This window comes from Homalodisca vitripennis, chromosome X (assembly GCF_021130785.1).
Source record: "Homalodisca vitripennis isolate AUS2020 chromosome X, UT_GWSS_2.1, whole genome shotgun sequence".
NCBI classification, from domain to species: Eukaryota; Metazoa; Arthropoda; class Insecta; order Hemiptera; family Cicadellidae; genus Homalodisca; species Homalodisca vitripennis.
In genome coordinates, this window is record NC_060215.1 from 104501469 (window position 1) to 104523571 (window position 22103).

The following is a 22103-nucleotide window of genomic DNA, read 5'->3' on the forward strand; positions in this document are numbered from 1 at the left end:
CTTATGTATGTTTAACACAAATTAAACAAAAATGCTTTCCTTTAATTTTATTAAAGAAGTAGCTACTTCATCACAGAATTGGTCACACTTTATTTAGAAGTCAGACGCAAATCCGATATAAACAAAACTATCTAGTAAGTTCTCTGTGTATGGTACTGTTAAAGTTCTTTTAATCTAGTATGTTTGTAAATTAAGTCTAGTTAGTTTGTTTCCTTTCTTGACATAACACGTAGTTTAATTCGCTGTTCCTACCAACCACGAATTGTCTCCTACTTATTTCCTAGATGTATTATCTGTTTGCCTTTTTACTTACTTAGACCGGCAAAAAAGCTCACACTTCTACCAGAAAGTGCTTTTTGCATATGTCAGCCCATCTATACTCAGTCACTCCCCTTGAGTGTTTCAGTACATCATACTTAGTTTTAGAATGATATGCATATTTCTTAGAACTGACTTTCTTACTTTATTACAGTCTCTTGTACGAAAGCGACCTTACTTCTCTTACTTCTCTGCGAAAGCAACCCTATAGATATAAGCTAGCTTCAAGATACTAACCCTTTTTATTAATTACATTTGTAATCCAGTATAATTTTTATTTTTATATTCACCTGTTCTAAGTAATATCTCAATTCTAGCCCTTCAAAAAATGAATGAATAAATACTTTAATAAGTAATTAAGAACAATTAGCCATTGATATGTGTAGACTATATGTACGGTGCCTTTGAAATGTGGGAATTTACTCTAATTATGGATGAATGTATATAGAAATTTGGTTTTATAAATAGGTGTTCTTTTTCCGAGCATTCCGTTAATTTTTATGTACTAAATATTGTATATACCCAGAATGGATTAACCAACATAGACAACGTTTTGCATGTTGTCATCTAAACGGAGAACTTGTTTGGGAAAACTATAAAATAATTCCTATAATCCATTTTAAAATGGTATTAGTAATAAAGTTAATACAAAATTAAATGTAGTTTTCGAGGAGAACGCTTCCTTCTTGGCCTGCCACGAGTTTTGGCTCTTCAATTCAGTTGTTTACGGGGTCACCATAATACATTTATGGTCTGAACTATTTATTATTTATTAATAGGAGGTTATTATTTACATAGGAGGTGAAAGATTTTTTATTTACATCAGCGTTCTTCGACGATGGCTGTGTTACGAAAGTCACAGTTCCCAGAAGTTCATTAACGCTTCACTTATATCTTCAGATATTCTAAAGGCGTTCTGTTCAATTTGTAATTGCTGTTATCATGGCCAAGTGAGTCTTACTAAATTGCTTTATACATGTGTTTTGCAGCCGGTAAAATTAAGAGGTTTCAGGTCTGATAAGACCCGTATCTCTTTGACGATCACTTCAGGGTTTGCATCTAAGGAATGATGTCAATTCGACGCGGACTTTAAGATAGTGCAACCGGTTTTGGGTTAGTATGATTAAGCAAACCTTTTTCGGAGATAGGGAAAGAGATTAATAATTTCACGAGGAATTTTAATTAGTTTTAAGTAGCATTTTACTATCAGGCCCGCAGTAAAACGGTTGAAACACTTGAATATAAGTATACAGGTATGACGTTTTTACAGTATGTACAATATATATGAGGTGACGGAATGACACGTTATATTTACGACATTAAATTTCTTTACCAATATTTAAAAATGTCATTTCCGTAAATTATATATTTTTTAATGTAGGCTTATCAACCTAAGTTATAAATAATTTAAACAGAGTGATTCTCAGAAGCTCTAGACCATGCATATACTGTAAAATCTTATTCTTGTTTATTCAGCTATTTTATTTTTACCTAGCTTCGAAATTGCCAAAATTACATAATTTAAATGCTTAAAATTCCTCGTGAAGAAGTTAAAGTGAAATAATGCAAAGGGTTGTGATTTTGAAGTAAAAAGTAACGCAGGAAGATACTGATTGCATTGCTTTAAAATTGTCGGGATAAAAGAAGGCGTTGGATAAAGACCAATGTTTATCATAATGGAAAGAACAGAATTAGGACCATAGACTGTTGTTACGAATGGATAACGCCTTAGAACTTAGAACTGCAATGTGGGTGCACCACTAACATTGCTGAGCGGCTGGCGTTAGTCGGCGACTTTGATACATTAACATTATCATCGTTGTATTGTACACTGGCAGTGGATTATATTACACTAATATGAAACTGGATTAGAATGTAAAATAAGCTACTTTGGTTACTTGTTTCATACTTGAACCTCACAAATATAAGCAATGTTAAATCGTAATCAGTAATAATCCGTTAATCTTAATAACAAGTTGTGTTTCACTCTTAAGACAGGTTAGTACGGAATCCAATAAAACACAACATAGAACATATAAAGTAAAATATTAGATGAAACATAAATTAAAACAAGTTGTTATTGAATACAACTTTAATATAAATTGAATTATTGTTATATAGTATATAAATACAATAATGTAGTAACCAGCATGTTATTCTACATTTTATAACCACATTTTATTTCGTATGATTTTATTATAAATACACAAATACTTGTAATACATAAAATAGCAAACTATTTAAAATCTTAAAACATTAAAAAATATTGTATTTATGTTGTGAAAGCTATTCAGATATTTTAACAAAATTTCCTAAGTTTTGATTAAAAACCCCATTACTATCCATGTAATAAATGGTTTATAGAATTGCAAAAGCCGTTTCTTCATTATAATTATCGTTAAACAGGTATAAATATCGTATTAAACTTTTTTAACGATAAGATTAAATGGATATGATGTATTAGTAAACATCAGAATATATGTCAAAAGTGTGAAATTTAGCACAAAAGATTATCTAAAAATGAGTTTAAGGCAAAACATACGTACAGAAAAAGGAATATCATGACATGATTGTTGGTAGCCCGGGAAATATAACCTACGTCGTGGCTTACCCAAACATTTAAGGATTTTTTTTTTCCGAAACTGAGTATCCCATCTGTACCGACAGTCAGACGCCGTATTGGGGTAATTTTATAGTGACCCCAACTAAAAGCCAAACACTTTCTATTTTCGTTGTTTCAATAAACCGAGGCCAAACCATTTGTCTTTTCCAACCCGGAACATGGCCCGGTAATACAAAATGTTTGTTTTCTCTGCCCAAAGAAACTCTGACCTCTGAAGGCTTTAAATTATGTGTCAAGGCTGTTTGGAGGCCTGTTTTGAAACAACAGTAAAAAATGAGGACTTGCCCTACTTGTTATAAGCGAGGTGAGGATGTTTACTATAACTTTTTTATTATATCCTCAAAACAGAAGCAAAATATGAATTCAAACGAAATTAGCTTCAATATTTAAAATGCACATCAATTAATTATTACAATTGATTTTGGTTCCGTAGTAAAGTAATTCTATTCATTATCGATTCTGTTGTAATACATTATTAACACGAGATTAGATCATTTTTGTTACATAATTTTTAGGATATCCGTATCATTTCAACGAATAGTTTGTATGTAAAACACGAAATTGAAATAAAAACGAGTTCAAATGAAACTGGAGAAGCGTAGCTTAGATAAGATGCAGTTTTAGAGCAGTTTGCTAAGACGTTTACGTACTAAACAACCTAATATAGTTCGCAACGTGTTAGACTACTAACGTTGGCTATTATTAAGTTCCTTACAATCTAATTGTTATTACTCTTGCAATATACAGAAAAGAATTTTCAGATTACGTAGTTTAACAATGATTGAGAAGTTGACAGCCTTGTACTAAGAATATGGTTGGTAGAAGTCTTTCAAGTAGGATGCTGTTATAATCTAAGTGGTGAATATTTCTTATACTCTTGAAATACTTTGCTATCAGAGTGATAGCCTAAAACCTGAAATCGTTAACGTTATAATTTCTGATTAAAACGAAAGTGCGTACTAGATTTGTCATAAATCTACGTAATTTCCGAATAACTTAATAGTGCATATTTAACGCAATGTTAAAAAGTACATAATTTAAATAAAATTTTTAATACAATATTTCAAATATACTATATATTTAAAATGATGTTCTTTATTATAAATATATTACTATAAACTGTTTATAATATATCTGATAACTTTACTATTTAAATTACTGCTAAACTGTAAAGATTTTGCTGATTTTCATGGTTATTAGATAAAGTGGTTATTTATGTAACTTTGAATGTTTTAGAGATCGTACCCTTATACAAATTCCAAAGATTCTCCAAACGTAATAAAAGATTAGGTTTAATTAAGGGTTAGAATGACTGACATTACCGCTAGTTAACTGCTGCCTAAAAGTGACCAGAGGATAAATTAGTTAAATAATATGACAATGGGCATATATTGGCTGCTAAATACTCCCTCTCCCTTTCAAAAATTCAAAATCTACAAGTAGCAGGTATGTTATACATTATTTGATAAAACATAAAGAAAAAAGATAAACCATAAATTAAAAATCATCAACGTTGCAAACAATTGTAAAACAAAACACATTGTTCAATCACTTAATGTGGAATTTAAAAATATTTCAGAAGTTACAATTTCCTAAAGTAGGATTACATTGTATTTTGAATATTAATTTCCGATCATAATTTATTTGAATACATTAACATTTGAATCTAAATACCTGAACGTAAGCAAAGATAAAGGCGTCCGATTTGTGCTAAAGTACTAGATAGTTGTTTCTTTTACAATAATGTATAGGAAAACGAGATCGGTATTTGTATATTTTTAGATGCGTTTTCGTAAGTGTTCCATGTGCAAGTTTTGCATGATATCTTTCATAATGGCTTTATGAAATTTTATTACTGTTATTACTTTACTAAATAAATATATTTACTATAAATATTTCACTCTTATTTGATTCTTCTTATTATGATTCATATTACGTTTTTTTTATAACAGGCTAAAATTTAAGCGGTTACAAAATTTCAAGTGTATTCACATATACAATATAGTTTGGTGAAGGCCCATTTGACAGTGGAAGTCAAGAGTGGAGTGTGATACATTGATAACGTCAACAGCGCAGATATGGGTTAGAGGTCAAGGTTAAGCAACAATCGGGATCCGTGAACTAGTAGTGCAAAAGTATGATGTAACATAAAAATCCCCTGCGATTTTTGTACTAATTGCCTTTTTGAGCCTCAATAGTTTTTTGTAGAGTGAATAAAAAATGTGCTCTACAAGTTCACAAGTTAGAGCGAAAGTAACAAATATGGAGTTTTATAGAATAGAATAGTTTTTTAATGAATAAGCCGAAGGTGGTACAATCGTTAATACACTTTGAAATAACATGTTGATATTAAAATATTTGAAAACTGGTTTTGAGTTGTCAATATTATATATTTTTTACTTTAGGAATTTCTTGAATTTTTTTGTACTGCAAAAAATAATTTGCAAATAGTTTTTTGTTATAGATCGGACATGCTACTGCATTTATCCGCTGAAGTAATATATTCCCATAAGTAACAAATATAAACAGAAACAAACTGAGTGAATAAAAATATTAAATTCAAACATAATATAATGCTATGTTTTGTATATTTAATCTGAGTAACCCCAATCATTCTGATACTTAAATTGCTACATGATATTTTGTACATTGGTATCTTACTGCCTGTCTGCATATTGCAGATAACGCACGCTGTTGTATTCTCACAATGAAACTGACCTTGAATACTTAGCTTAAACGTTGGGATGGCCAGAAACCTATTCAAATAAACCTACCCTGTGAGCCACCCTTCTGAATGCATGGATAAGAAAGGAACACGTTGTGATGGTCGTTTTATAATTCGACCCTTTATGAACTCCGCCAAGCTATAACTGCTCCTGAAGCGGAATCCACTCACAGATTCCAGTATTCTGTTTGGACAGCGTCCCGTGCTGGCCTACCCACGCAAAGAAGATGGAGGATTTGGCATCGGACGGGATAGTTAAAGTTATCTAGTCGTTTTTATATTTATAAATTAACTTTATGAGATAAACATCAATGTTAATTCCTTTGATATGCTTATGTTTTCCAACAATTCACTAAGTTTAATAACTTTAAGAAGTAATTGATTTTATATAATTAATGTCTGGTTATTAGCTTAAGTAATTAAACTAATTTGAGTACCTATTGACATAATTTTTGTACCCCTTTGTCAAATCTTGTATATATCTTATAAATATGAATATGAATATAAGGTGTAATAAAAAGTCTGATTTAATTTGCGTCTTTCCTTTGAGGCAACAATTTGAGGCATCACCTCTAATGAACTATAAAATAAATTTAACATAGAGTGATCAATGTTAATGTAAATGTTGAATACTTAAGCTCTCTACAAGATAAAAACTATTCAGGTTATGTATCCAAATAACCACTGTTCAAAATATTTGGTATAATATTCGTTTATAGAAAACACGTTACTTTCGTAAGATTTTGGATTAATAGATATAAGGAACCAAAAAAATGTTATATAATCCAATAAAATTATATAAAATTCGAAAACATATAACAATCAAATTACAGTTGATACTAAAGGAAGCTGTGTTATATATTAACCATTATTTTCTGTCTTACCCTAATCCGTCTGTGGGTGACAAACCAAATTACAAGACAGTAAATGGTTACTGAACTAACAAGCACAAGCGGGACATGTAGTTGGCGTTTCATTGGCCCTATAAAAATAAAAAATAAAAAACAAAACAAAAAGTAACTCCATAGCACAAATTTGTTAATAGCACTCACACTGAAATGCACAATTAAATATGGTATTTGCCATTGATTCGATATACAAGCAGGAAGTATTGTTACACGATATTTGTAAAGTTAATTTGTGTAGATAAAAAAATAACTTGAACTTTCATACAACGTGAACCTTGTAATTATGTATATATATATATATATATATATATATATATATATATATATATATATATATATATATATACACACAATATATATACACAATCATTTTGTTAGTTTCACAATACAGCTTGACCTTATAGTGCACACTTTTATTGGTTCTATAAAAAGCTATTGAGGCACAAAAACTATATTTGTGGTACAAAAATGCGCAATATTCGTACAATTAAATGCACGTACAAATTCATACGATACAACGCATATATACAACTTCTTCTTTGTTACTTTCGCACTTTCGGTGCGTGAACTTGGAGTACATATATATGATTCGCTCTAAATAAAAAAGTTTTATGGATATTATTTAAATTTTACTATGAAATTTAATTGAATTAACAAAATTGTGAATATATACACTTAAGGTCCCTTTAATTGGGTTCTTGGACATCATGGCACGAAGTAGCAGAAAGAATAATAAAAGTAAAACAAACAGCTATCCCGTGACCATTATAAATAGAATCAAGGGGGTGATAATTGAGAGAATGGTCACGGCCAATGCACTCATTTAGCACCTCCTTTCGTAACGTTTAATTGGCTTGCCGAACGAGAGGATGGTATATCTAGGGGGTACTAAATTAGGCGCACCCAGTTTTTTATCATTCACATTTTATTGGGTCCCTGCAGACGGTTCGGTTTAATCCAGCTCAGCCAGCAAAAACACGACTGAATATAGACTAGGCAGCCCAACCCCGCCTCACGGTCTCCAACTCTGTGAATCCCCAGCGATAACCGAGGGTTGAATTTGTGTCCTTTGAACTGTTGTGACTTGCAATAGCAAGCATAAAATAAAATAATTGATTTACTGATAATCCAGAGCATATTCACGGCTAATTCAATGATGTAGCACCTCCTTTCGTGACGTTACATTGGCGTGCCTAGCGAGGGGATGGCATTTATTTATTTTATGTATTTATTTATTCCAACGGTACAGACCATTTAACAATAAGGTGAAAATTAGATGGCAAATAATACAATGTAAATAAATAGTTAACAGTAGCGTATAGGCACATGCAAAGCTGATACTTATGTTATAAAAGTAACAGTTTACAAAACAAAAACAAAAAAGTAACAACTGCAACAACAAGAAAAAAAAGAAAATAAATACTATAGATCTCATAACACCAACAACCTACAGTAAAATAATTTAAATAGTACTTACGACAACTAACAATATAGGTAAACTGAATGAAATTTTGAAAGACTACGTTGCAAATAAAACTAAATAATTACAATGTAACAAAACAATAAAGATAAGTAAAAAACTCTAATAACATTAGCAGAACAGTATAACAACAACAAAATATGTATACATTCTAGAACTATAAATTTAACATTAACACTAACAAATAACAATAAGACTTATATATACTTTATAAATAACAACATAGGTGGAATGCATGAACTAAATGAATGACTAAGTTGCAGGTATAAATCTATAAAAATTAAGTAACAAAAACAACAAAGTATGGTAACAAACTACCATGCAGAAGGTAACAATAACAGCAATATAAATTGTAGAATGGTAAAAATCAACAATAACGAACAATAATTGTTAACAACCAACAGCATATGCACAAACCATAATATAATTTATTAAAAAAAGCTGTTTATAAAAGGTTGTTAAGCTGCTTAACATTAACAGCCTCTGAAGTCTTGCCACTCCACAGTTGTAGGCATAGGATTTTGGAAAGAATCTTCAACTGAAGACTGAATGGGATCTCGTACCCCTTGGGACATTCAAGTCTATCTTTGCCAGGAAATCAGTGCAATCCACTAGTCCATTAATCAGTTTGAACAGAAAAACCATATCACAGATGACACGTCGCTGATGGAGAGGCTGTAGAGAAAATAGCTGCTCCAGTTGTAGTATTGGTGTTTCCAAGTAGGTGAAACCCAGCCGAACCCCAAGCATCCTTGCAAAGCGAGCCTGTACTCTGTTCAATCCTTCTATATGGCCCAGTTAGTAAGGAGACCAAACAACACTACCATACTCAAGCAAGGGACGCACCAATGAATTGTACAGGACAAGCAAATATTGAAAGGAGCTAAAGCTTCTTGTTGACCTTCCAATAAAGCCCAATAGGGAATATCCCTTGGAAGTGATACAAGCAATATGATCAGCAGGACTTAAATTACTGGTCATAACAACCTGAAGATCTCTCAACCGATCGACTCTGTCAAGGATCACACCTCCAACACGATAATTAAAATTGAAATGCAAATCAGCATGTGAGAAAGAAATTACTTGGCATTTTGAAATGTTCAAGACCATGGCATTTGCCTCACACCAATTCACATTGTTGGAGAGCGACCTCTGAGATTCTACTGATCAAATGATGAGAGGACCCTAGTATAAATCTTCATACCATCCGCAAACAGAAGAAAGTTAACTGAGATAGTTTTAGAAATATCATTGATATATATATATATATATATATATATATATATATATATATATATGATAAGTCCCTCTAAGTCCAACCCCTCGTCCTCGTCGTGAGGGACGGGCAACGGCTCAAAGAGACGGCTAACGGGGCTCTGGTGAAGCTACGTCAGGTCTAGCAAGCCGGTAGTGGATAAAACTTGCTTTCAAAAATAAGAACAGCCTCGGAAAGGATAGAAATTTACGGCAACGACCCGGCAATTGTTTAAGGTTAAGATTTGGTACAATAAATGTTGTGACGCTTAGGAACAAGTTAGAAGAGGTAGTAGAGATGATGAAGAGAAGAAGAATAAACATAATGGGAATCAGTGAAACAAAGTGGAAAGGTAGTGGAAGTAGAGAAGTGGGACAGGGATACAGGATTTGGTGGTCTGGAGGAGAAATTGGAAGAAGAAATGGAGTAGCTATAGTCATGGACAAAAAGATGACAAGTAGAGTGATGAAAGTGGATGTGGTAAGTGAAAGAATTATTAAGGTTACGGTCAGAATGGAGGGGGAGATAATGGACATAATACAGGTATACGCACCACAAACAGGATGCACGGACGATGAGAAGAGAGAGTTTGAAGAGGATCTGGAAAGACATGTAAAAGAAGAGAGAACAATAATAATTGGGGATTTTAACGCACAAGTGGGTAAGTTTAGGCAAGGATATGAAGAGGTAATGGGATGTTATGGAGTAGGAACAAGAAATTTAGAAGGAGAAAATTTACTGGATTTTGGTTTAAGGAATGATATAGTGATAGGGAACACCTGGAACAAGAAAAGGGAGAGCCACAAATACACAAGATACAATTGGAATGGTGAACAGCCAAGTTTAATAGATTATATATTAGTGAGGAAATGCCTGCAGCCATACATGGCAGATGTTAAAGTTATACCCCGTGAAAGTATGGGAGGAGATCACAGGCTGATGGTAGCTGATTTTCAAAGAATGAGGTTTGGAAAGGATACATGCAAAAAACTAACAAGAATCAAGACATGGAAGTTAAAAGATACGAAAGTTAGAGAGGAGTTTGTAAATAACATTAGAGGAACAATACCCAAGGGGGAGGTCAAAACAGGAGAGGAGGAATGGACAAATTTCAAGAATGCTATAGTCAAAGCTGCAGAAGAAACGTGTGGACGAACTTCAGGTAAAAGAAGGGATAAAGAAATCCCTTTCTTTTTTTCTTTTTTTCCCTTGGTGGAATGAAAGAATTGCTGAAGCAGTTAAAAACAAAAATAGAGCTTGGCGAGAACGGTTTAAGGATAGGTCAAACGAAAAGAGGGATAAATGGAAGAGACTTGCAAGGGCATCAGCAAAGATGATGAAGGAGGCAAAGGAGAGGACATGGAAGGATTTTGAAGAAAAACTGAAATCAAACTTCAAAGGAAATAAGAAGATTTTTTTATGGGGTGATAAGGAACAAGACGAAACCTAAAGAAATGTTGACTAAGGTGGTGGATGTTTCAGGGGAAATCAAATGGGAGGAGAAAGAGGTTTTGAAGACGTGGAAAGGGTATTTTAAGGAACTACTGGAAGGAACAGAAAATGAAGAGGAAAGAAGAGATATGACAGAGGAGACAGAAGATGAAGAGGATTTTAGTATGTGCGAATTGGAAAAAGCGGTTAAAGAGATGAAAGAGGGGAAATCTGCGGGAATAGACGAGCTGACGGCTGAGATGATAAAGGCGGCGGGTCCATTAGGAATGCAATGGTTGTACAGAGTGATGAGAGTGATTTGGAAGGAAAAGAAGATACCAGAAGACTGGAAAATGGGAATAATAGTGCCGATTTTTAAGAAAGGCAATTAGCAAAAATGCGAGAATTACAGGGGAATAACTTTGTTGTGCCATACACAAAGAATTTATGAAAAAATACTGTTGCAGAAAATTAGACCAGTACTGGAAGAAACAGGAAGAGAGGAGCAATGTGGTTTTAGGAAAGGTAGGTCAACGGTGGATGTTATTTTTGTGATGAGACAAGTGTTCGAAAAGAGGTGGGAATACGGAAAAGATACAATGGTAGCTTTTATAGACCTACAGAAGGCATATGATAAGGTACTGAGAGAAAGGATATGGGAGAGTATGAGAAAGAGAGGATTGCGTGAGGGAATAGTAGAAAGAATAAAGAACCTGTACGGCATATGTAAAAAACAGGGTAAGAATTGAAAGGAAATATACGGAAACTTTTAAAACAGAGAGAGGAGTAAGGCAGGGAAGCATATTGTCACCTTTCCTTTTCAATATTATAATGGATGAAATTATTCTAGAAGTACAAAGAAACAATTAAGACAATAGCATATGCGGATGACATAATGATATGGGAAAACAGGGAAGAAGAGTTAGAACGAGAGTTGAACAAATGGGCAAAAGTGGCGAAGACATATGGTTTAGAGATGAACATACAAAAATGTAAAGTAATGAAAATAGAGAGAAGGGAAGGAAATAACAAAGACGTGTTAGTTGAAGGAAAAAGACTTGAAAAGGTGAAGGAATTCTGTTATTTAGGAAGTATCATAACAGATAGGGGCACAATAAGAGTAGAGATAGGAAACAGAATATGGAAGAGTGGAAAGTTTTTCAATATGGTGAAGAAGATTGTGTGGAGTTGGAACATTGGGAAAGAATCAAAAGTTTTGATGTATAAATCTTATTCCCAACCAATTTTATTATATGGAGCAGAGACGTGGACGTGGACTAAAAATGATTTAAGCAGATTGCAAGCTGCAGAAATGAGATTTTTAAGAGGGATAGAGAAGACTACAAGAAGAGATAGAATGAGGAACGAAATAACCAGAGAAAGATTGAAGGTAGTTTCACTGCAAGAGACAATGGAAGGAAGAAGAATACAGTGGATGGGGCATGTGAAGAGGATGGGAGATAATAGAATGCCTAGAATAGCACTGGAGAAGGAGGAAGGAGGAAGAAGACCAAGAGGAAGACCGAGAGGAAGATGGGAGGACCAAGTGTGGAAAGACATAGAGAGAAGGGGACTACAGAAAATACAGGTGGAGGAAGAGGAGACCTGGAATGATAGACAAAAGTGGAGGAGGCTGTGTACGACGACCCGTGATAACGGAAACGTCTGATGATGATGATATATATGATAAACAACAAAGGTCCTAAATGGGAGCCCTGAGTGACACTAGACAGTATAGGGAAAGATGCTGAAACAGATCCCTTACACTTTACAAACAGAGTACGGTCACCAAGGTAGTTCATCAACCATTTTAAAAGCTGGCCACCCACTCCATATCCAGCATGCTGTGCAACCAGCAAGTCACGGTTTACCATGTCAAATGCCTTAGAGTAGTCCAAGTATATGCAGTCAACTTGACACGATTTAAGGAAAGAAAACATAACAAAATCCTGAAACAGTAGGAGGTTTGTGATAGTAGAGCGGCCATGGAGAAAACCTTGCTGACTTTCATGTATAAAGGGTTTCAGGTAAAAGAGTAGTTGATCGAGAACCAGTGCCTCAAAGATCTTTGCCAATGCAGACTGAATGACTATAGGTCTATAATTACTTATAACAGTACGGTCACCCTTTTTAAAAATTGGGGCTACATATCCACAATACAAACAAGCAGGGAAAATCCCAGCAGCCAGGAGTGTGTTGAAGAATATTGACAAGTGTGCAGCAAGAATGGGTGCGCAGTGTTTGAGTATAGCAGGAGGAATCTGATCAGGGCCTGCACTCTTGTTGTGATCAAGAGCTTCAAGTTTCTTTTGTACATCAGTGGCAGATAATGTAATCCGTGAGAAGGAATTACTCCATCCAAAATCTAATGAAGGGATATCCAATGCAGTCTTTGAGAAGACTGAAGAAAAGTGTTGTGCAAACAGGTTACACATACTTAGAGAGTCATCAGCCACAGATCCATTTAACGCCATTGTTAGTGGAAAGGAAGTGTCACTTTTCAGGTTGTTAATATGTGACCAGAAAGATTTAATATTATGTGGAATGCTGTCCTCGACCTTTGCAATGTAGTTCCTATAACAGTAAGAAGCCAAGCGTTTACAATCTCGCCTGTCTCACAAAGGTATCACGGTCCTACCAACTCCTAGTAGTTTTAAGTCTCTTATGCACGGACTTCTTTTCAATGACAAGATTAATAAGTCTTCTTGAAAACCATTTAGGGAAACTAGACTCAACAATTTTTCTTAATGGTGTATTTTGCTCGATGATTGACGAAAGAAGCTGACGAAATAATGTAAAGTGGTGTTCCGCATTATTGAGGTTATTAATACACAGAAGCCCAAGAACCTGCAGTTGGTAGAAGATGTTATCAACATTACACTTCCTGATGTCCGGGATGAATCTAGTGTCTTTAGAACACAATGGGTGCAATACCAACGAGAGGGTGACTTCCATGGCAGGGTGATGCATATCCTCCGGAAAGAGAACATCAATGGCATGGGCGACTTTCGTAGGAACGGATGAAAAAGCCAAATCCAAAACAACTCCCCGCTGATTTCTTGTGCAATTAAATTAATAAAGGTCATGGAGGGCAGCCATATTCATGATGTGATGTGAAGAGCCATCAATATATCTGGAGTCATCATGCCAATCAACACAGACAAGGTTGAAGTCACCAACCACAAGCAAATTATTATCCATCACCTCCTCAGAACCAACAACTCGTCAATTTCCCAGCAGAAGTTCGCATTTGTAACAGCAGCCTGATTTGGCAGGATATATACACACCCAATTGTTGTATGAGGCAGTGATGAAGAGTACTTAGCAAATACATGTTCAATGCTACAACATTCAGACAATATCCTGTATCATTATAAGGACCTGTGTACGGCAACCAGTACTCCGCCACCACTACCCCTACTACTAGTCTGCGGTGATCTGTCATATCTGAAAACCTTGTGGTTCACGAATCCAAGTTCAGAATCATCAAACTCAGGATTTAAATTAGTTTCAACAAATGCTATAAAATGATACAAAGTTTTTGCCATTCACATTGTATGTGGTCCCTGCAGAGGGTTCGGTTTAATCCAGCTCAGCCAGTGAAAACAGGACTGAATATCGATTAGGCAGTCCGCCCCGCCTCACCTTCTCCAACCCTGTGAATCCCCAGGGATAACCGAGGGTGGAATTTGTTTGCTTTGAACTGTTGTTACTTGCAATAGGAAGCATCAAATAAAATAAAAATAGCTTATTTACTGATAATTCAAAGCATACTCACGGCCAATGCGCTGATTTATCGTACCTAGCGAAGGGGTGGTATGTATAGAGGGAACTAAATAAGGCACACCCAGTCTTTGTCATTCACATTGTATGTGGTCCCTGCAGAGGGTTCGGTTTAATCCAGCTCAGCCAGTGAAAACAGGACTAAATATTGATTAGGCAGTCCGACCCCGCCTCACCTTCTCCAACCCTGTGAATCCCCAGTGATAACTGAGGGTAGGATTTGTTTGCTTTGAACTGTTGTTACTTGCAATAGCACGCATCAAATAAAATAAAAATAGCTTATTTACTGATAATTCGAAGCATACTCACAGCCAATGCGCTGATTTATCGTACCTAGCGAAGGGGTGGTATGTACAGAGAGAGCTAAATAAGGCACACCCAGTCTTTGTCATTCACATTGTATGTGGTCCCTGCAGAGGGTTCGGTTTAATCCAGCTCAGCCAGTGAAAACAGGACTGAATATTGATTAGGCAGTCCGACCCCTGCCTATTGATAATAATAGATAGGTAATAGATAAAGTGCTAAGTGGAAAAAAGTTTTTTTTTAGGAAAGGTATGTAAAGTGTTTAACTTTAAAACTTAGATTCCTCCAGGAAGTTAGGGGGGGGGGTGAGTTTAGTCCTCCTATATATACCCCTATATGGCGGTGCTTATGCCAGAATAACGTCTTTACACGCATGTTATCATACCGCTCAAGATAGCCCGTCGTTAACTCACGGCTGAACATAATACTTTTTTCAATGTGTTATTTAGAATTTGTATAATACATACGTGTTTTTTTGTAAAAATAAGTCGCCAGTTACAATTATCTTCCTGTTACATTACACTTTTTATTAATTAATTATGGTACCAAACTGTTTTCAAGTTAATAAACTTATAAACAAAACTAAGGATTTATATAAATAATGTTTAAAATAGGTTTAAAAATAATTAAAGAAGAAACGCTGTTAAAAATTGCTAAAAATTACATTTAAATTACTAATATAATAAGTAAACATACACTAGTTGGTTGATCCTTCAGTTACGTTTAATAATAAAATGAAACATGAAAACAATATGTAACTACAATGTAAACCAGAAATGCAATTTATATAATGTTAATTTTGTGCACAAATACTTCAAGCTGCTAGTAAAATCCTTACTATACACTGAAATATTAAGATAATATTTTATTGCATGTTAAAATGTAGTATAAAACGTGTGGTAAGGCGTAAAATAATATAAAGGTGAAACTTAAGCATGAGGATGTAGGAGTATATTCTCTTCTTCTATGGGGCGGCCTACTGCCATGCACTTAAACCTCAAGGGCTTTTTGCGCACTCCGGAAGCACACCATGAGGTCTGTCAGTCTATGATTTCAGCAGTTCCAAAAACCACCGAAAACAACCTATCAGGTCCTCCAAAGGGAAATTCACCACCCTTGTCCAAACTACCAAAGATGGCATACCACTCCCTTGCTATTGAAGGGCAATCAAAGAGCAAGTGTTCGGCAGTTTCATCCCGCTCATCACACATTCCACAGAGCGGATCCTCCTGAAGGATGCCGACTCTGTGAAGATGCTTCCTCAGGTGACCACGTCGCGTGATCAGACCTATAACTCGAGAAGACATTGATCTATTTAGTGAGAGAAGATCCGACGCCACTCTGGAGGAAGGCGACTGTAGTGCCATTCTGCTCATTCTCATGCCCGGATGCAACCTCCACACCTCTCATGTTCAGCCCGAACCCATTTTGAGATAGCCCCAAAGGATTCACATCTTGGAACACCGCATAACGGTTGAGGGCGCTGAGGCCCGGTTGGCCAGGGCATCAGCTCTTTTTATTCCCAGGGATGCCCCCATGACCAGGAACCCAACAAACGGTCAAATTGTTTATTCGGGTAAGGGAAGAAACTGACAGCGACGTAACTAGGGGGGGCACGCGGGGCATGTGCCCCGGGGCGCAAGTTGTTGGGGGGGCGCCAACACGGCCACAGATTTTTCTAATAAAAATTGTTGAAAATATTTTTTAATGCGAGGTGTGTTGCAAAAGAAAATCATTATATTTATTATTTTTATTTGATTTAAGTCTAAGAAAATGCAAAGTGAAATGATGAATGCTATCTGACTATTTACGAATCATGTTTACGGTCTGCATGAACTTGTACAGAACGAGTATGGGCACACTGTGTTATCTGTGGAATGACTCACTAGGACGGCGCGGCGTCAGACACTTCCTTCCCCTCCCGGCTCCCACCCGCAGCTCCCCCATCCCTCTCACCGCACCACACATGCCACATTGCCACAAACACAACACATCGATGCTCGCTGGCCTGACCTTGACTAACAGACTAACTGCGTATGTTGTGCAGTTGTGCACTACTATTGTTGACAATAGTTCATACTTCTACTTCATTATATACATCATCAGTGGTTCGGTTCACGTAAAGTGGTTTGCGGAGCTGTTTCTTTGAGTGTTACTAGCAATATTATTTTCGTTGTTTGTGAATATTAGTCATGTCGAAAAAACTGTCTGGTGCGGAAAATCGCAAAAGAGCTAAAGAGAGAAAAAAAAGAAGCACATCAATCCTCGTCTCTTCTATCATCATGGCTAAATGAAACAAACAGTAAAGGTAGGTAGATAGATATACAGTACTTTGTTACTTTGTATTTATTAACTAATACAGATTAATGATTAACTTATTGAAACCTTAAAAATATATCATAATTAACTTTTCTGTAAACTGTAGCAGCGTACTATTGATATGAATCTGTGTTTAAAAAAATATATAATTGAACACAGGGTTTAAGCTTTCTTCTTCTTAAGCTATTTCTTAGAAACGCTAACAAGCAGCAAATCTAGTCATCGTCACACTTGAAGACGACATTTCGCTTTAACCAAGAAACTAAGAACGTCATAATTATTTAAAAAAAATAGTATAGTAGGAGATGCTTTGTCGGCAGTATTGTTTAATTTAGCGTTAAAACTATGCTTTTAGATAAATACGGCACAATTTAAACAGCTAAGTTCTACCACAAATTGACAAATATACCAATAATATTATTTTATCGAATGAAGGTAACTCGAATTTTTTATTTTTTCAGATGAAATCAGCTGTAGTACAAGTACGACTTTTGAAGATGGAGGGTCATCAGCTGATGCAGTCCAAGACGTGTTTTCAACTAATGCTAATCTTGGTACGGAAAATCTTCAGCTGGAAGAACTTCCAGTTGTACCAACGGTCACCCAGGATGACGTCGAGGGTGAAGAGATCGAGATGTTTCAACCGGAGCAAAAGTATAATAATGGTACGTCTACGAGTTTGACAACTGATCCAAACCCATGGTGAGTCTACTAAATCTATTGATCTAAAAGATCCGGGGAAGTGGCCTAATACCATTTCGGATGCAGACAGATGTTTTCTCGTATCGAGAATTATTGAATGAAGGGAAAATAGAACCTGATCTTAACAATACTTTAAGAGATGGGAGACAGTTGACTAAAGAGTGGTTTACAAAAATTATGCCTAATGGGCTTAAAAGTACATCGAACATGGCTAGTCTATAGCAAATCAAACAATTCCTTGTATTGTATCCCATGCAAACTTTTTTCGCACACTGAACATCAAACATCCACATAAGATTTCTGCTTTAGCCAAAGATGAAGGGTTCACTCAGTGGAAGAAATTGAGTGAACGGATTCCTGAGCATGAGAACTCCTTAAATCACAAACAGTGCTTTTGTGCTTGGAAAAATTTAGAATCTAGTTTAAGTAAACGTTCTGGCATTGACAAAGAACTACAAAGACATGATTGCACTTGAAGAGGCACACTGGAAGGGTGTTTTTGTATGCTATCATTGATGTAATCTTACACCTAGCAAAAGATGGCAGCCATTACGAGGCTCCAATGAAAACCTGGATTTCAGTGACCCTAGATGCGGTAGGTTTTTGAACACTATTGAACTAGTATCTCATTACCATGCACCTCTGAAAGAGCACATTCTTCGCCATAAAAAAGGCCAAGTCAGTTACTTTTCGCCGCTCATCCAGAATGAATTTTTAGACATTATTGCAGGAAAAGTCAGAGAAAACATATTTTGTGACATCAAGGCTTCAAAATACTTTTCAATTATGTTTGACTGTACTCCCGACGTAAGTCATTTGGAGCAAATGTCTCAAGTCCTTCGTTATGTGAAAATCACCGAACAGGGTCCGGGAGGTAGTGGAGAGTTTTATTGATTTTGTAAAAGTTGGTGAAAAAACTGGATTGGGTCTTTCGCAAGAAATTTCAGAGAAAATCAAAAAAGATGGCTTAGATTTGAAGAACTTGGCGGGGCCAGTGCTATGACAATGGTTCGAATATGGGCTGGCAAAATACAAAGGCGTCCAATCTAGGATTCTTGCCGAAAACAACCTGGCTTATTTTGTGCCTTGCGCGGCTCATTCCTTAAATTTAGTAGGTGCAAATGCTGCTAGTATGTCAGGGGAGGTACAGTCATACTTTGGAACTCTTAAACTGCTTGTACAATTTTTTTGCTTCCTCGACCAATAGATGGGAGGTTTTATTAAAACATGTCCCTCTATCTCTAAAACTACAAAGTAACACCAGATGGTCGACTAAGAGGGAAGCTGTACAAGTTATATACAAGCATCTAGGTAAAATTATAAATGCTTTAAATGACCTCAGAACCAGCCTAACTACCTCAGATGAAACAAAAACTGAAGCAGCTAATCTTTTGAAAAATGTCAAGCAGTTTGAGTTTATAGTTCTCTCCTGTTTTTGGTACAAGCAATTGACCCGCATTGACATTGTGAACAAGCTCCTACAAGTGGAGAATATCACCATACATAGATCGGCCAAACACATCAGTCGATTGATCTCTGAACTAGACTCGGAAAGGGCAAACTATTCAAACGCTGCAATGAAAGAAGCCAAAGAAATGGCAACAAATCTTGGCCTTGATCCTCATTTCAAAAGTAGTTCGAAAGAGAAGAAAAAAGCGCATGTTTGATGAGAATTGCCGAAGATGAAGCACCTGAATTCTCAGAAGAGAAGAAATTTCAACAGCAGCTATTAGAAATCGTCGATCGCATTCTTTGTGAACTCAGAGAAAGATTCAACTCTATTCAAAACATAAATCATTTGTTTGGTTTTCTCAACGGAGCTAGCTTTGGAACAATGAGTGGGGATGACCTAAAGGCTAAAGCAATTGAATTAGCCTCCAAATATAAAGAAGACTTGGACAAAGACGAATTGGCAACTGAAGTGGAAAGTTTCAAATACCATGGTTTGGATTTAGTACCAAATATCCAAACAGCCAATTCGATTGATCTTCTGAAATTTTTGTGTGTGAACAAAATGGAGGATGTATATCCAAACATAATGACTGCCTTACGGATCTTCTTGACAATTCCGGTTTCAGTGGCTTCGAATGAAAGAAGTTTTAGTAAACTTAAAATAATAAAAAATTATATTTACGGAATTTGACAGGGCAACAGAGGCTGACAAACCTAGGGATTATTTCCATTGAGCACCAGGTAGCCTCAAAACTATGCTTCAGTGAGATTGTCAGTACATTTGCTGCAAGAGAAAAGCCCCGAAAAGTTAAATTCTAAGAACAATTAAATGTTTAAATCAATATTTTACATAATTTACTATCATAAGTGTTTTAGTTATAAATGGTGTTGTTTTGAAATAAACTATTTGTTTTTGAAAATACGTATTCTATTATTTACCAAATATATTTAGGCCTATATACTTTGAACTTGAGGTTGAGTATTTTAAGATCAAGATTCAAGATAGTATTAATGTAGCGTACCCGGTACCGATGGGACACACCACACTTTTTAAGAGGAGTTATAAGGAATTAGTTTCAGTTCAATTGGTGGGGGGGAGGGGCGCCAAAATAGGTGTTTGCCCCGGGTGCTGAATAACCTAGTTACGTCGCTGGAAACTGATAGCAATCTCAGGCTAGTTTGGATTAGATCACACAAGAGTCCAGCGCCATCAGTGCTGCCTGCCTATCCGTGAACATTTTGATCATCTTGCTCCTATTTCGCAGACAAATATTCTCACGAGCACATTCCATAACGGCTGCGACCTCCACCTGAAAAACTGTACGATACGGACTTATAAGGACCACCAGCTCCCTATATGGTCTCACTCCCACAACTCCATCGCCTGCGCCGCTTTTTGTTTTAGAGCATCTGTAAACCATTCAGGCTCCGCTGGTGGAAGAAGTTTCTATCCCTCCGACCAATCATCCCTATAGCGTGTTACAATCCTAAAGGGTTAGTCAAAGGAAAACTTTTGTGGCATCCGATCAGAGATCTTGTGCAGAACATCCTCCAGAATCAGGATGCTAATTCTACAGTGCCCACTGCTGCAGCCCGATCAGAGTCCCATTTGCTGAAGACAGTAGGCACTCCTCCTGGCCATAGCCCGAATAACAATGTCCAGGGGGCGAGGTTGAGACAACAGTCTACAGCTGCACCTGGCGCACTAGGAAAAGTCCCAGTGATAGTAAGGCAGCCCATCCTTTGGATGCCCGCTCTCACCCGTCTCCCACAGGAGCTTTATAAGGACTGAAAAAGTTGATCGCCCACTCAATCCTTATGAAGGTTACGGAACGGTGCGCAGGACTCCATTGCAAATGGGTGGCGCGCCCCATAGGTCTCCCTTCACTGTCGAATGATTTACTACTGTCATGAACAATACAGTCCGGAAAGTGTGTTCCCATCATAACTTTTAGAACTCTTTCCGGTTCAGTACTGTAAACACCTTGATCGTCCTTGAGACCACCAAGCGGCGAGATGAGATATTGTGCTAATAGTTTCTGAAGCCTTGCATAGCCCTGTACACTATTGATATCGGTGCCGTTTCTTCCAGGCTACCATTAGTAGAGACAGATTCTAATTGTGCCCTGAGGTTTTCCTTGTTTTTCATCCAGTTTGTATTTCTCGGATTCCTATACTGATCTTTTTCAAGCACTAGCCATACCCTCCGTCATCATGGTCGCATCTATCACCTTCCTAGGCGTCCTCGTGCGAAACGTGGGTACATTTCCCACATTTGCGATCATTAGACTACGGGACATTATGTATTCCAGAAGCGACTTACCCCTGCTGTTTGTGTTGGTACTGCCCCACGCCTTGTTGTGCGAGTTGCCGTCGAATCCAACCACTAGCTCTGATCCGCTCCTCCCAACATGGTCCATCAGGGCAGCCAACTCTCTGGAGGGCGTAGAGTCCACATCATCATACGGGAGGTATAATGATGCAATCAGCAGGGTTCCTCCAGTCCCAGCCACCACCAGCCTGACTATGGCGAGATCCCTGCAACAAAATTTCAGAACAGGAATGCTGCCCACCTTGTTGCTTACAACAATACACGCTCTGGCATTATTAACCTGGGCACTAACAATTTTCAACCCTGTCATAGAAAGCCCTGATATTTTTACCTTACAAATCCAAGGTTGCTGTATCAGGGCCACATGAAAATCTTCCGACAGGAAGCGTCTACAGAATACAGCTGAAGCAGCTTTATTGTGCTACAGGTTGACTTGAAGGAGCTTGACCCCCATGATCAGCCGCCCCACCCT